The 16,193-nt window shown below is 39.4% G+C and overlaps 1 long non-coding RNA gene across 1 annotated transcript; it reads right to left on the bottom strand.

Moving 5' to 3' along the window:
- Positions 1–10,917: 10,917 nt before the first annotated feature.
- LOC113298991 lies at positions 10,918–13,266 on the bottom strand. The gene is made up of 2 exons (XR_003334528.1): positions 13,137–13,266; positions 10,918–13,041 (listed from the first exon to the last, which is right to left on the bottom strand). It is a non-coding gene; the product is annotated as an uncharacterized LOC113298991 (long non-coding RNA).
- Between the last annotated feature and the right edge of the window lie 2,927 nt (positions 13,267–16,193).

Raw genomic sequence — 16,193 nt, 5'->3', positions numbered from 1 at the left:
CTCAACATACTTAGCCGGTATACTGAATCCTCCGATCAGCACATGACTTTCGAAAAGAGCCAACAATGGAGGGTCGACGGCGGCACCTGCAACTGAATCTGTGACCAGCAAAGATTCTTTAGGAACAATCACGCCGGCCGCTACGGCAGCGTTTTCCGCCATTGGGGGCACAACAACATCTTCATGATGATCAATCTCCATCTCCAGATTACCAGCGGGTATGGTTTCCATGATCAGAGACACGGTTACATCTTCATTGCCATGAATCTCCATCTCAGGGTTATTTTCAGAAGCAGCTTCTTCCTGTAAATATCACCAATTAAATATTTATTCCGTATAAATAAATAGTCCAAGATGGAAACGTGTGGGAAAATCACCGACTCATCTGCGGGCCCACTGGGACTGGAAGAAGACTCGCGGCTACGCTCTGAAGTACTTTTCCCATCACCATCGGATCCTGAGTTTTTTTCTTCTTCGTTTTCCTCTTCACTGTCAAGAGGCTCAGTATCGCCAGATTTTTCTTCAGAAGGTGCCATTTTCTGGCCACGTGCAAGTCTGGTGAAGGCGTTTATCTTGTCAAGACCCTGAGTCAAAAGTGGAAGAGATTTTCAGTGGCAACAATTCAGAATATTTACATAATTCGGCCAAGTCAGGAAGAAGATCATACATACTTGCATGTTGGAGGAACTAAAGGTCACAAGGCCCGTCGAAGAGAAGCCATTTGCGCGACTTTTTGACTTTCGCTCCCTTTCCTGGGGACTTCTCTTAACCGGGCTAGAAGATTTTCGCTTATCGGAGGAGGCTCCCTCAGCAATGGGTGCTTTGCTAAAACCTTAGAGGAAGGCTTGTCGTATGGATCTGTCACAACATCCTGCATGAATTGATGAATGGCGAGGAATTACTCCTGCCAGAAGACATTATACTTGGAAGTCGTCACCGATTTTCGTTCTGAGAGCAGGAAGGTAAGGCTTTTATTTGGTGCAAAGACGCTGTCATCAAGAACAGATGGCAACAATTATTCTGGAGGTGTCAGCGGGCGGTGGAATGGGACTCCCTGATCAAAGCCCATATGCCGATCAGACATGTCAATGTTATAAGGAACCACTTCACAAGATCCTCTGAAAAAAGGTGGCACATATCCAGGTATGCAGCTTCGCAAGAACACGGTTTTTCCAATGCTCATATTCTCTCCGGCAGAATGCAGTGTCATGTTCGAGGTGGAAGCAAAAGTGTATGGTTGAACTATAGATGCGTGGACCGGAGCCCAAGGACGGAAGTTAATTGCATAAGCGTTGTCAAGGAAATCAATGAGCTTTGAGCCAGGTTTTGGACGTTTCTTCAACCAACGAAGTATCCTAGAGCCTCCATATGAATCAGGAAATGAAGTTATCGGATTAGGAGCATAATTTTTGAAATGCTCCCACAACCACGCTTGGAGAAAGACAACATGGACATACGATTCTACCTTCATATACCTATTAAAAACATATATGTCTGCTGCTAAGTGATCCAGATGGGTGTACAAAAAGCCAAGGAACAAACTACCGATGGGAAGAGCAACGTCTTTCGCCAATTTGATAGCAAATTTGATGAGATTATGTCTTATCTCCTTCTTGCCAGAGCCATCATCAAAAATATCTCTGGATAACCACAGGGCTAAAAATGCAGCGACATGAAGCGTATTATCCAGAACCTGATTCGGCTCCGGCTCATCGGGGAACCATTCAGACACACACCATTTATAGAAGCACTTTTCCTCATAATCCTTCCGAACATATCCTGTAGACTTCGTGACTAAAGTGGCGTGCATTTCTTCTTCTTCCTTGGACAAGATGACGTCAAGATTCCCTACTATAGGAAGATTCAACAGAACGACTACACTTTCCAAAGTAATGGTCATTTCATCCCATCTACATATGGCCGTGTGAGTCCCCGGACACCATCTGAAGATAAAAGTAATCAAACATGTGGCGTCTTTCCTACAACATTCATGATTTACCCTCAATCAGATTGGCCCTTACATGTCCGCGACTTATCATGAATTTCGTCCATTTATCATAAGAGCGCAATGGACTATGGCAGATCTTAAAGTCAATGGAAGAAGCTGAGTACTCTTTCTTCTGAAGACAAAACCTTATTACACGCCCTGGATAGACTGATTGGACCTCTCCTTCATTCTATGAACCAGTCATAAGGCTTGCCACATGTTTGGGATGGGTCCTCATGACCGTATGAGACTTTGTGAAGAACTCATCGGCCATGTTTGGCTTATCTTTGGAGTTGCTAGCATTTCTCGACACAGCAGCAGAACCATTCCAATGTGACATCTTAACAAGGATTGTTTATGCTACTTTTCACTTCTGGAGTAACTAAAGTGGAGCAAAATAGGAGAAGAGTTACTACTTTGAATCATGCATAAGGATTTTTGTCAAAATTTTCGTGTACAACCACTAACGATCAAGATTCGATAACAAAATTCTCCACGAAAATTTTCTTTGGCCGCATGATATGGCACTTACAGCCAAAAGGAATGAGGACTGATGCTCGCTCAAACAAATACATGTGATGCCGTGGAAAATATGCTCTTGACCAAAATTGCGTTTTGCCATGGGAATTGTGTTCACGACCAAAACCTAAGGCTAAGTTTTACGAAAAGAGGGAGCAAACGGTGGCCATCCATTCATAGATTTCGCTCGCCCTACTAGTAACGCTAATGGTGCTGGATTCATTGTTATTAATGTCATTGTTGATAATACTACAATACTTCTAGCATATTGGGATAAGTTTACAAGTTCAAGGAAACTATTGGTTAGGGTTTCACACCGACATGGAAGAACGAACAAATTCCAGGGGAAAAGGAGAGATGTTGAACTAAATACCTGAGCTATACCCAATCTCCTATGCTGCTGTTGTTCCTCTTGATGGTAGGCCCTCGATCGATGCACTCTTGCTGCTAAAACGAGGACGTAGAAGTAAAGCCAACGAAAAACAAAACAAATAGGAGGAGAACGACCCCTTTTATATGCACGGCGCTTTAGGAATTTGGGTAGGAAAAGGAATCCGCTTTGGACTCACGCCTAAATCAGCGTCAACGTGACGCAAAGCCGCGTGGCCCAAGTTGGCGCAAACGTTCCAGGAAGCAAAGCTCTACGGCCAAACCAACGCCAATGCTCCATGGCCAAACCGACGCAAACACTCCATAGCACCAACTCCCTATGGCCGAGCCAGAAGTACGCCAACACAAGGATCATGGACCACTCATGCCTCTTGCCAAAGGTCAGTCGAATTTTTCCTAGCAATCTCTGCATGTTTTTCCCTTTTGATTTTATCCTTGTTTGTCACCATCTCATGCTTACCCCGCAAAAATGCCACTGTTACGTGCTAAGCAGGGAACTTAATGTTGATGGTGGTTTTTAGTTCAGGGCTAAAAATGTAAAACCTTGCATTTAATATGCCGTCACTCTGCAAAGAGACAAACCCATGTAAAAGTGATGAGTGTTCAACCTCTCCATTGGAGCATTTATTGAGCAACTCAATATATCCACGTGAAATTTATCCAGAATGGTGCATGTAGCAAGAATCCCATGTACTCTGTAAATTTCGGCACCTTGCCTGTGTTATTCAATTAATATAAGTTTCTTTGAATGCTTTCTGTGCTATGTTCCCCGGCTGAACCCTTAATTTATATGGCATGACAATTTGTGTTCACTCGCAGCAGAGTAGCACGAATTTCCAAGTATTAAGGTTAAGGCCCTTGCATAAAAGTACTCAATCGGAAAGCATACTGCTCTCTGGCAATAAACTTAAAGAACTCTATGTCAACACACAGAATTCAATCAATTTTGTGATAATTCACAAGATTCAAATATTAACCTGATTTGCAAAAATTAGGGTTTTGCGCCCTGCGCAGTATATTAGACCCCGTTGGTCGAAACCAAGCTTAGGTAAAGTAGGCAATTAGTAGGTGCAAAATCCTACCCAAAATCAGAAAGCAAGGAATAAAAGGAGCCGCGGAATAGGAGCAACAACAAAGGGAGGTGTGGCCATAGGCCAGCCGGCGACATTTGCAAGTGGCCACACCCCATGTTGCCCGACCGACCCTTGTTTCCTGTCGACCAATCAAATCGCCTTAAACCCGCCACACGCACATGAGTTGTGGCTGGGCCCATACTTTCCAGACCTATTTCTTATCGACCAATCAGGTCGCTTTAAATCCGCCACCCTCGGTGGAAGTGTGTCCGCGCACATGCTTGGTCGGCCCCTCTTTTCTATTGACCAATCAGGTCGCTCCAAACCCGTCACAGTGTCGAATGGCGCCATTTGGTCACAAAGCCAATTGGCTTTCCAAAAACCGCGCCAACATGCTAATGGCATGCTAAACGTGCATGCCAAACATGCCATTCCGCTCCGGAGTGCTAGTGGCATGCCAAACATGCCATGTCGCGCCAATACGCTAATTGGCATGCCAAACATGCCACTTTGGCCCCACAACATGTCACGAGCCATGTGGGGCCCGAAAAACCCTAAAAACAGTGCCATAATATAATCACCCGTGACCATCCTTGCACCTGTGGTTATTCCCATATTATGGCCCGCCATAATTCCTTTAATGTGGCCATGGCACCGATTGCATGAAAACACCACCGTACCGCGGCCATGCCACACGCGCTAATTAGGGTTTCGATATCCCAAACCCTAATTTAGCTAAGGTTTCCACGCCAAACAAGTCAAGTAATTCTCCTAAGGTCTTAAGTTTGATATAACAATAAGAGTCAATGTTACCGGAGCCATATTTGGGCCTAACACCAATATGCCAAAATAGCTGCCACGGCTACGCCAGGCGCCACTATGCCACTGGCATGCGTTAAATATGCCATCATACCATCGGCATATGCCAATGACGCCACTTTACTATTATCAGATGCTAATGGAATGAGGCCATAATTAATGGAAACCCTTTCTCACATGCCACAATCTCAGCCGTCCAAATTCGCCACAGAATTGACAGGCCTGTGGTAAGTTTTAGGCGACCATCCAAGACAAGCCTAATAGCATCACATGCTATTTTCCTGCGGCAAGTCTCTTGACTTTGACTTGCCACACATGGCTATCTGCTACTTAGTTGGCATACAATTAATCAGAATAGCTAAGTCTTGAATACAAGACTCGTTCAACAATCTGCTACACATTTTCCACGAAAATGCTCGAGACATCAAATATGTCACAAACTGGGGGATGCTCATCAGGGTATTGGTCTGGCGGTTTACATCGTGTGGCGTACAACACGCCCATTATAAGAAAGTTTCAGAACGCAGGGCAGTTAGTGGCGGCAAGAAGTAGTGGGTGTAAACTAACCAGTTTCCTTCATAGTGGGAATGTGGTCTCTGGCATTTACACATGACCCCACTTCTCCATTACTCAATCACTCCCACTTTCTACGAGATCAGGGTGCGTTCAATATGACTTGTATAAATAGGTTTTACCTATTTCAACAAAACAACAAGTTTTGGGTTAGAACAACAACACAGTATCCATAAAAATACCAAAGAACTGATAGCTTTCATTTCGCAAGCCAGTTCCAAATTCTGATACAAGTCATAAAATAGCCACACCTTCAGAATTAACCATTCTGGTATCAACACCTTCTTCGCTTTCCTCCCTAAGACCAACTCTTCTCATTCACTTTGTGACCGAAGCAAGACTGTAACGGCCATTTCTTGGTTTAGGCCAGGATTGTACAGATTGATCTCTCGAATCTAAAGTACTCCCGTGCAGTGCATTTGTTTTAGGTTTAGATTTGTTTCTCATCCACACACCCAAATTTACCAAAACCAGTAGAAACTGTTTTTACCCACAAACAGTAACAAAAACCAATATCCAAGTGTCAATCAATTTAATTAACAACCAAAGGTTGGATTCACAATTGATTGAACTTACGCACAACCTGTGATATTTCAATTATATAAACATGTATAATGCGGAAAAGAAATAACACAGACACCAGAAGTTTTGTTAACGAGGAAACTGCAAATGCAGAAAAATCTCGGGACCTAGTCCATATTTGAACACCATACTGTATTAAGCCGCTACAGACACTAGCCTACTCCAAGTTAACTTCAGACTGGAATGTAGTCGAGCCATAACCAATCTCACATTGATCAAGGTACAGTCGCGTTCCTTACACTTCTAGAACCACACCGGATTCTGCGCACTTGATTACCTTAGATGATCTTACCCACAACTAAGAGTTGCTACGACCCAAAGTCGAAGACTTGATAAACCAATCTGTCTCACACAAAAAAGTCTATTGAATAGATAAATCTGTCTCCCGCAGATAAACCTATGAGTTTTGTTCCGTCTTTTGAGAAATCAAGGTGAACAGGAACCAATTGATATACCAGACTTATATTCCCAAAGAATAGCCTAGAAATATCAATCACCTCACAATAATTTTAGTCGTGTGGTAGCGAAACAAGATATTGTGAGATCACAAATAGTGAGATGAAGATGTTTGTGACTACTTTTTATCTTGCCTATCGGAGATTAAATCTCGAGAAAATCTTAGAGAAGATAGTACTCAATCACGATAGAAAAAAGCAAGATCAGAACACGCAACTATGGAGAAAATAGTTGGGTCTGGATTCACAATCCCAATGAAGTCTTCAAGTCGTTAACCTAAGGGTTTCGTGAAAAACCTAAGGTTAAAGGAGAATCGACTCTAGTCGCAACTAATATCACAAAGGAGGTGTGGGGATTATATTTCCCAGTTTCTAGAGTTTTCCTTTATATAGTCTTCAAATCAGGGTTTGCAATAAATGCTACCTTGGTAACAAAGCATTCAATATTCACCGTTAGTTGAAAACCTGATTTAACTCAAGCTAATATCTTTCAACCGTTAGATCGAACTTAGCTTGTTATACACAAATGAAAAGTGACTTCATTTAGATATGAGTAACCGTACCTAAACGTGTATACCTTTGTTGGCTCAAAAATAGTTAACCGAAGTTAGCCATATGAACATTTTCATATCAACCTTATTCATCTTAACCATAACTAGTTCAAATGACTCAAATGAAACTAGTTCTAGAGTTTTTCAATTTTTATATTCTCATAGAAGTATACAAGACACAATTGAAGCAAAATCGATTTTAATTCACTCGAACCAAGTCATGAACATTATAGCTACGGTTTGCAAAAGATTACACTCCTTATTATATAAATGTATTAGTTCATGAACAAATCAATTTTAGAACTTAACTTACTCAGGTACGCATAGGGGTACGCATGCCTAAGTAACCGGACTAAGTTTGGGTTCGCCAGTATGAGAACGGGTACGTATACCTTCCAAACTCACCAGAAATTCTCGGACCTAAACCTCACGCCAGTACGCGTACCGGTATGCGTACAAGGTTCTCGGACTTTCACAAACCAACCAGTACGTATACGGGTATGCATACTATGGTTCCCGTACTTGGATAACATATGTGCAAGTACGCATAATATGGTTATATCTAATTGTTCTAAACTCCATTGCAATCATTGAAACATTCTCGGAAGACGACAATAGCTGTCTCACACAAACTATTAGCTTCAAAGCAATTTTCAAGGGATCGAATGATCAACACGAAACATTCCGAGTCTACATCAAATGATTGTCTCACACAAATCATGTAAGATGTTACAAGGAAATTTTCACATGATCATCTTTTGACTTTCGTCAAGAATATAAGATGAACTTGGTTAAAGCGAAGGCATACCAACACATATTTCGAGAAATACGTAAGCGAGTTAAACTCAGCTTGAAATATCAAATGTGCATAATTGAAGTCTATATAGCTATATGACTTTTGTCTTAAATAGGAGATAGAGTAGATAGACTTTTGAGTGATAGATGAGTTCAAGTCTCCACATACCTTTTGTTGATGAAGTTCCACAAGCTCCCTTTAGTAGTTCCTCGTCTTCAATCGATGAACGCGGTGAAGTCTAATGCTCAATTACACTTTCTATCCTAATCCGAGACTTAGCTATAGGTAGACTAGAAATCAAGACTTATAGTTTTGGCAACTAAACTTGACAAACAAGCTTGAGATAGCAACGCTTGCGAGTTCGACCGAGCAGTGCTCTAACAATCTCCCCCTTTGTCAATTACATATGGATTACAAAATAAATAAACCTTTTAGCTCCCAATCCAAATGTTTGATTTCCTTGGTTCTTAAATATTACTCGAAATCTTCGTCACTTCCAAGTACTCCAGTGATTCTGAACGTGTTCAACTCAGCATCATTGTTGTTGAAGATCCGTAGCTATAACAATGAGAAAAAAGTTGCTCTCAATCATTGTTATACAGTGTCATAGTATTATTACGCAACATCAAAGTTCAATTGTATCACAACTTTGACAACAATACTATGGTGATATGCATCACTTCCCCTTAGTCAATACTTCATCTCACATGGAAACCACTCCCCCTTACATAATGATCCGTAAACCATATGTATTTGTAGTGTGAAATACACATTAATTCTCCCTCTTTTTGTCAATATAAATTGGCAAAGGTACAAAAACTAGTGGGATCCTAATGAAATTTCCATAGAGATAATTCATGACCAAAAGAGAACATATCAACTTTGTTTCGATGATTGCATATAGCCGAAACTAGTGTATTTATCAAGGAGTCTATAGAGATACAAGAAAACTCCTACAATATTCCACAACCCACTCCCCACAAAGATATGGCAATTAAGCACAAGTTCAATTAAGAACTCTCCCCCATAAAATGTCATTCCCGAAAGAACAACAAGAGCGACCTTACTTTCACAAGAAAAGAAGGATTTCTTTGGACATTAACAAATCATATGAAACATGAATTTGTATCCACAATACTCAATTAAATTAACCACAAGCGAACCCATGATTAATTTAATCGGAAATGCTCAACATAAGAGAACTTATGGAGCTACACAACCACAGTATTTACACAAAGATGTAGATCAGGGAAAGACCAATATTGTGGAATATTCAAAGATTCATTCTAGTTTTCATCACTATTTGCACAATGACATATAATAGACTTAATCTGTGTAGACAAAAGTTCATCCTATTTTCCATCGATATTTGCATAATGACATAAGAGGCTTAACTTTTGTTGTCAAAAGTCCATTCTATCTTTTATCAATAAAGACATATGATAGACTTAACTTTTGAACAAATATGGGACAATCATAGTTGACGGACGCAAACACACATATCCCATAACAAGTTGCAATATATAAAACCATAAAGATTAATACTGAAAAATCATCTTCCAAATAAACTTTAGAATTAAATAAATAAATCTAAAAACATTGCAAGATAAAAATCATTGACAATAGCTATGTGTACTCACAATAATTGTTATTCCAAACCCTGGTTATCCTTCTTAAAACACAAGAATAAATTCTCATAATAAGTTTCTAGACATTGAGACCTCTGAAAAATTCTTTATCGTCCCCGAACTCCTTGTCGTCAACAACCATAGGCACATAAGGTTCATGAAGAAAGGAGTCAATTCCAACAAACCTTTCAGACTGTTGTCGAACCAGGGGCTTCTGAATTTCGAGATTCCTCAAAACAATAGCCTTTATTTGCTGAATCTCCTTTCTTGTTTCCTTCAACTCTTCAAGAACCCCATAAAACTTCTGTAGATTAGAAGGAACACATCTCTTGGTTTCCTCACATTCCTCCTTTTTCTTTTCAAAGTTGAAGGTACAGGAGATTTATCTTTTTACTTCATGATTGATGGCTTAACAATCATATTAACATCTTTTCCATCAGAAGACATAATACTTGGATTCTCCATACTAGTATGAGATTGTGAGAGGAATTCACAAATCAGACTCAACAAGCAATCTTGTGATAAAAAGAGTTTTCAGGGAAGGAAAAAGGAATGTAGGGTTACGAAACCTTTAAACAATCAAAAATTTCACGTACACACAACTTACAACCCTAGAGAGGGCAGAATTGTCGATATTAACCCTCTTTTATGAATCAAACAGGAAAGCCCTTTTCAATATCAATTAGATATGAAAAGATGGAAGAATTCCAAATCGGTGAAAACAAGACCAAAAAAAGAAAAAAAACAAAACATGAAAAATTATTTTTCTCTTTTCATACAACCTGAAGTGTGCAAACCCTTGTCTCTTTTGAACCAGGTACATGAGACAAGGTATACAACCTGTCCACTGATCGCTGTCGTATGCGTCAAAATAATTTCACTTTCCTAAAGTATATGATAAGAAAGAGTTCGTTTCCACAGAGAGGCAATTGTAGTTATTATGTATTCAATTTCCTAAAGTAACCAATTGGGGGGATTTCTGATTTTTATGTAAGCAATAAAAGTAAATTAAAAGCAAAGTATATTGGAGAAATAATAAAATAGCGAAAGTATTGGTCAAGGAGTTCATCTTCTATCTTAAACAAGTGCTTGCACACATGATTAGAATTACAATTTAATATCTTCATCATCAAAAGCCTAGAGTATCAAGAGAGCAAGATATTCCATTAATTTCCTAAGTTCATTAACACACATATTAGAGCTGCGTATGTGAATTCTACCTAAAGAATAACCTGACGCCTTGCGCTAGTTAAGTTCAATTCCTAGGAGCATTAAGTTTTGGAAATAGGCTAATCAATGCAATTGTCATACATTGTGCATGACAATTCGAACAATGGTCAAACTCTACATATGATCACAAGAGTGTATCACTACAAATCGTGATCATATCATGCTACTTGTATTTGGGGTTATCGCTCGATGAAAAACCCTAAAATAGATATGGACAAGGATGCAAGTTCAATTTAATTGGCCACTTAACTAAACAAACATCTAAATCCTATCACAATACATCAATCATGTGATTATAAAAACAGTAGAAGTTCGAACGATAATCAAGAGAGAAAACTAATGCATTAATCAATCACAAGTTGTAGATATAGGACTACATCCTTAACCAATAGTATTAAATTAGCTACTCATAGCTATGGAGTTCATCATAATCAATAATCAAATAAAGAAGATGAAAGCAAGCAAATCATAGTAGCGTCAACAAAAGTGGCTCTCTCCTTAGCTCCAAGAATAATACTTGATCCCCAAGTTGTAGAAAGACTTCTCCTTTATAGCTCCTCTTGTTCCAAAATTAGGTCCAAGTCTTCAAACCCATTAGATAAAAATCCACCAAGCCCATATGTGAGAAAAACCCATTTAGAAATTATCCTAAAAATATGTCGCCGGAAAACTGGGTCCACTGCCGGAAGTTGGCCGGAAAAGTATCTCAGATGACCGGCAAAGTCCACCCGGTCACCGGTCGCATCTAGTCAACGGGGTCAACTCGGTCAAACTCAGTGAGTCATACCGAGTTAACTGTGTTCAGTGATTCAGATAGTCAGACCATGAATCAGCTGAGATCTTTAGGCTGAGTGGGCTGAATTGCTAAGGCCTGAGCCATTTGCACATGCTTACACTCAGCTAGTCAGCTGCATCATATCTAGCATTTCATTTCAGCTCATCCAGCACTTGCAACATCTGTAACTGCACTGCCCTTAGATCAACCCACTGCACCCAGCTGAACCAGCTGCTTTTAAGCCTTCTTCTATAGCCCCAGTCAGTACAAACAATTGCAGCATCTAGATCACAAATCTTTCATTTATCAGATCTCCATCTGAGCTGCAACTGCAACTCAGATGCATCTACTGCAGTACCATTTTATCAATTCCAGGCAGCAACAACATCACCACTAACTTCCCAGTAATTTGCGATATCACCGAGTACTCAGCTGCTGCTTGCTACAACAACCATTACCTGTATCTTCTAGCCATCATCTACCTTAAACATTCATCTACTCAGTTTCACCATCTTCAGTTGCACCAACTCAAATCCATTTCAGTAACCATCAATTCAGTACCAAGACCCCAACAATTCAACTCCATCTGCTCCTGTAATTGTCACAAACAAGACCACCTGCTACAGCATCTACCATTTATTTCCTCAGCAGCTCGTACCCATAACCACTTCAATTGCACCATCTCAGCACCATCTTCTACAGCTGCAGTACCTCCATGTCATCCCCTTATAACTCAGTTCCATTTGACATCATAACAGCTGCCATTCTTCCATCTTAATCTTGTCCACCGCTTCCTTAAGCTTCTATGTGACAACAACAACACCAAGTCCACCTACAATATCTTGTCAGTTCAAGTCTCACTGGCTCATAACTGCAATTCCATTCTCTCAGCAGCATATACCACAGACAACCATTTCATTACCACCAGGTCATGGCATTAACACCATCTTCATCTCCTTGAGATTAACCACAAATCCTTCATCAACATCATTCTTCTATCTTGAATAGAGCAAAATCCACCTGATGAACAACAAACCATCACCAGCAAAGCCAACTGCAGTTGCACAACAGCAACAGCTCCATCATCACAACTCATTTCTGTAATTTCTTTTCATTGCCTCTGCAACTCAGCATCATTATCAGCATCTCAGTCTTGCAATCTTCCATGGCACCATCCATTCTGCTTAGCCATTGCATCACTGCTTCAAGATACCACCAGAAGCTTATCAAATTCCAACTCCTCAATTGAGACTACATCAACCTATTTCAGTCTCAAGCCACCACTGAACACAAACCCTGCACTGCTATCAACACACACAATCACCAATTGCAACCTTAACCATCTCAGTTACCTGTGCTGCAAAAGAAAAGTTATGTTCTTCCAAGCATCAACTCCGTCTGCGTCTTGGCTCAATTCTTGGACTTCACCTGCACTTCCCAACTACATCTGTGGCTTCATGTCCTGTAATCTCAGTTCACCAGAATCACCATCTTTGCCTTAGTATAAATTCCATCTCCAACTGCAGTTCCAGAAGCAACAAACCCTAACATCACTAGATTCATCTCAGATCTCATCTTCTTCAAATTCGAACCCGTTCTCGATTGTAACTGCAAAACCCATCTCTTTAATTCACTTCAGATCTCAAATCTCCATTGCTATCCTCTGGTTCATCAAATCGACACAGTAAACCTCTGATTCTCTCTGTTAAAAACCTTAACTTCTATTGACACAAACCCTTGAATTCATTGATTCTTCACCTCTTCTTCGATCCATGGCAGCAGCAGAATTTCTTCATATCTTCCTTCTCATCTTCTCGGTTTATCTCAGCCGCAGCCGTCTCTGAATTTCAGGTGGAGTAGTGGAGAATAGACAATGATGAGAGATTTGATTTCTCTCTGAATTCTAGGGTGAGTGTAAGAATAATACTAATGGATATATCCACCCTGGTAGAGTGGATAAGGGCCAACCAAGGATGTGTTTTCCTTGCTTCTATAGACTAAGCTGCAATGGTTGGCTTGGCCATTCGGCTCCGCTCCCAATAGTAGTTGCACATGAGAGTTGACGTTTTCGCTCTTCTTTAAATCCTTCCATCAACAACAGCCGTGTCTTATTTCTCAGATTCACTTATTATCTTCAATTAAAAATCTTCATCACTAAAGTTGTCATGCTTTTCAGAAAATAATTGCATCACTAAAGCTGACATGCTTTTCAGAGAGGGATGAAGAAATAAAAGCAAATAATGAGAAATAATTTCGCCTCCAACAGCATTTGCATTTTTTTGCCTTTTAAGCGACGTGTCTTCTTCTTTTGTTCCAAATGACTTCAAAGTACCTAAACACTCAAAAACAAACATAAGATACATAATTTACAAGAAAACTGAGCAAAGAAAGCATAAACAATAGATAAATATTAAGGTGCTTTGGACACCTATCATCCACCATAACCTTCTTGAATGGAATTCTTAGAACCCTGTTTCACAGACTGTTTAGACCGTATTCTTTTCTCCAGTGGTCTAAATTTTTCTTTGGAAATTAACTTCTTCGGGGAGGAGATGATATTACATACCTCAGACGACTTCTGAACAAGTTTGAGCTTGTTTGCTAATCGATTTGCTCTTCGTTGAAGTTTGTTGACATATCTTATCGTATGTTTGTACTTGAAACATTTGGAGAGTTCATGACCATTGAGAGTACAATAAGAACATGCCAATGTGGAAGATGGTTCAGACGTCATGGTTGTGCAGGATGCTAGACAAATAGTATAACCTGAAAGGTTAGAAACAGAATTTCTAGTAGACAAAGAGAACTTCATTTTATCCTCCAAGATGGTTGAAGTTTCTCCCGAAAGAATATCGAGATTGATGTACGTATTGCTACAATTATCAAAATCAATATTTTCACAGAGGAGTGAAACACTTGATTTTTCGTCTTCACTAGAGTCATAGTGATCAGAAATTTCATCAAGAGTTGCAACAAGACCTTTGTTTACAGTGTATTTTCTACAATTTGTACACTCATTTGCAAAGTGACCAAAACCTTTACACTAGAAGCACTGTGGCATATCCTCATCATCAGTATCGTCAGTATCCTTGTTTTTAGGAGGAACACGATTATGAGGTTTAATTGATGACTTAGGTTTATCTCTAGTGAACCGTTTACTTCTCTTCAAAAGAAGATTTCTAAACTGTCTAGTGATCAAAGAGACTGACTTGCCAAGATCTTCATCTGATGAATCAATCTCAGAAGGATCATCTTCAGAGATGCCAACACTTTTACTTTTATCAAGTAATTTAGTGTTCTTTTGTGCTTTGAAGGCAATATCCTTTCCATATTTGGAAACATGCTCATGATCAAAGATCTTTAACTTCCCAACCAGAGTATTTTTGGAAAGCACATCAAGGTTATTTCCTTCAACGATGGCATGTTTCTTAGAATCGTATCTAGATGGAAATGATCTGAGAATTTTCATCACAATGTCCTTTTCAGGAATAGTCTTACCCAACGCAAAAGATGCATTAACAATATCAGACACTTTATGATTAAACTCATCAAATGAATCTTCATATGCCATACGAAGCTTTTCCCAATCAAAATTTAGGTTTTGAAGCCTATCTTCTTTTTCACAGGTATTCCCTTCAAATACGATTTCGAAGATATCACAAGCATCTTTAGACCGAGTGCACTTAGTCACATGGTGCTGAAGATCTTGGGTAAAGTCATGTGAAAATGCGGGGGTCTAACAACCAAACCCAACAATTCGTTTGGAAATCTGAGAGGACTTACTCCAATATACTTTCTAGAGAATCAACTAGACAGTCAGACTCAATCTATAGAAAAGTATAGCAAAGAGTTTAATATCTTTTTTTCACAATATAATCAGCAAATCAAACAGATAGAAATCCACGAGGTTGATTATTATGTGAAACAACTTGAACGGTACCAAAGACTAATGTTCTAGTGGCAATCAACGTAAATCAACAACCAAAGGTTGGATATTCTAATTGATTGATTTTAAAGCACAACCTGTGATATTTCAATTATATAACAAAATATAATGCAGAAAAGAAATAACATAGATATCAGAATTTTTTTAACGAGGAAACCGCAAATGCAGAAAAACCACGAGACCTAGTCCAGATTGAACACCACACTGTATTAAGCCGCTACAAACTCTAGACTACTACCAATTAACTTTGGACTGGACTGTAGTTGAACCCTAATCAATCTCACACTGATTCAAGGTACAGTTGCGTTCCTTACTGATTCCAGCAGGATACTACGCACTATATTCCCTTAGTTGATCTCACCCACAACCAAGAGTTATTAGGACCCAAAGTCGAAGACTTGATAAACAAATCTGTCTTACACAGAAAAGTCTATAGATTGAATAAATCTATATCCCACAGAAATACCCAAGAGTTTTTGTTCCATATTTTGATAAATCAAGGTGAACATGAACCAATTGATAAACCAGACTTATATTCTCGAAGAACAACCTAGTATTATCAATCATCTCACAATAATCTTAATCGACTAGCGAAACAAGATATTGTGGAATCAGAAACGATGAGATGAAGATGTTTGTGATTACTTTTATCTTGCCTATCGGAGAAATTAATCTCGAGTCAATTATTTCAATTGTACTCAATACGATAGAATCGGGCAAGATTAGAACATGCAACTACAAAGAAAATAGTTGGGCCTGGCTTCAAAATCCCGATGAAGTCTTTGAAGTCGTTAACCGACAGGGTCTCGAAGAAACCTAAGGTTAAAGGATAATCGACTCTAGTTATGCAACTAGTAACACACAAGAGG

Source organism: Papaver somniferum, chromosome 7, assembly GCF_003573695.1.
Source record: "Papaver somniferum cultivar HN1 chromosome 7, ASM357369v1, whole genome shotgun sequence".
NCBI lineage: Eukaryota > Viridiplantae > Streptophyta > Magnoliopsida > Ranunculales > Papaveraceae > Papaver > Papaver somniferum.
Note: the sequence above shows the minus strand (reverse complement) of the source record. Positions and strands in the feature narration are given on the sequence as shown.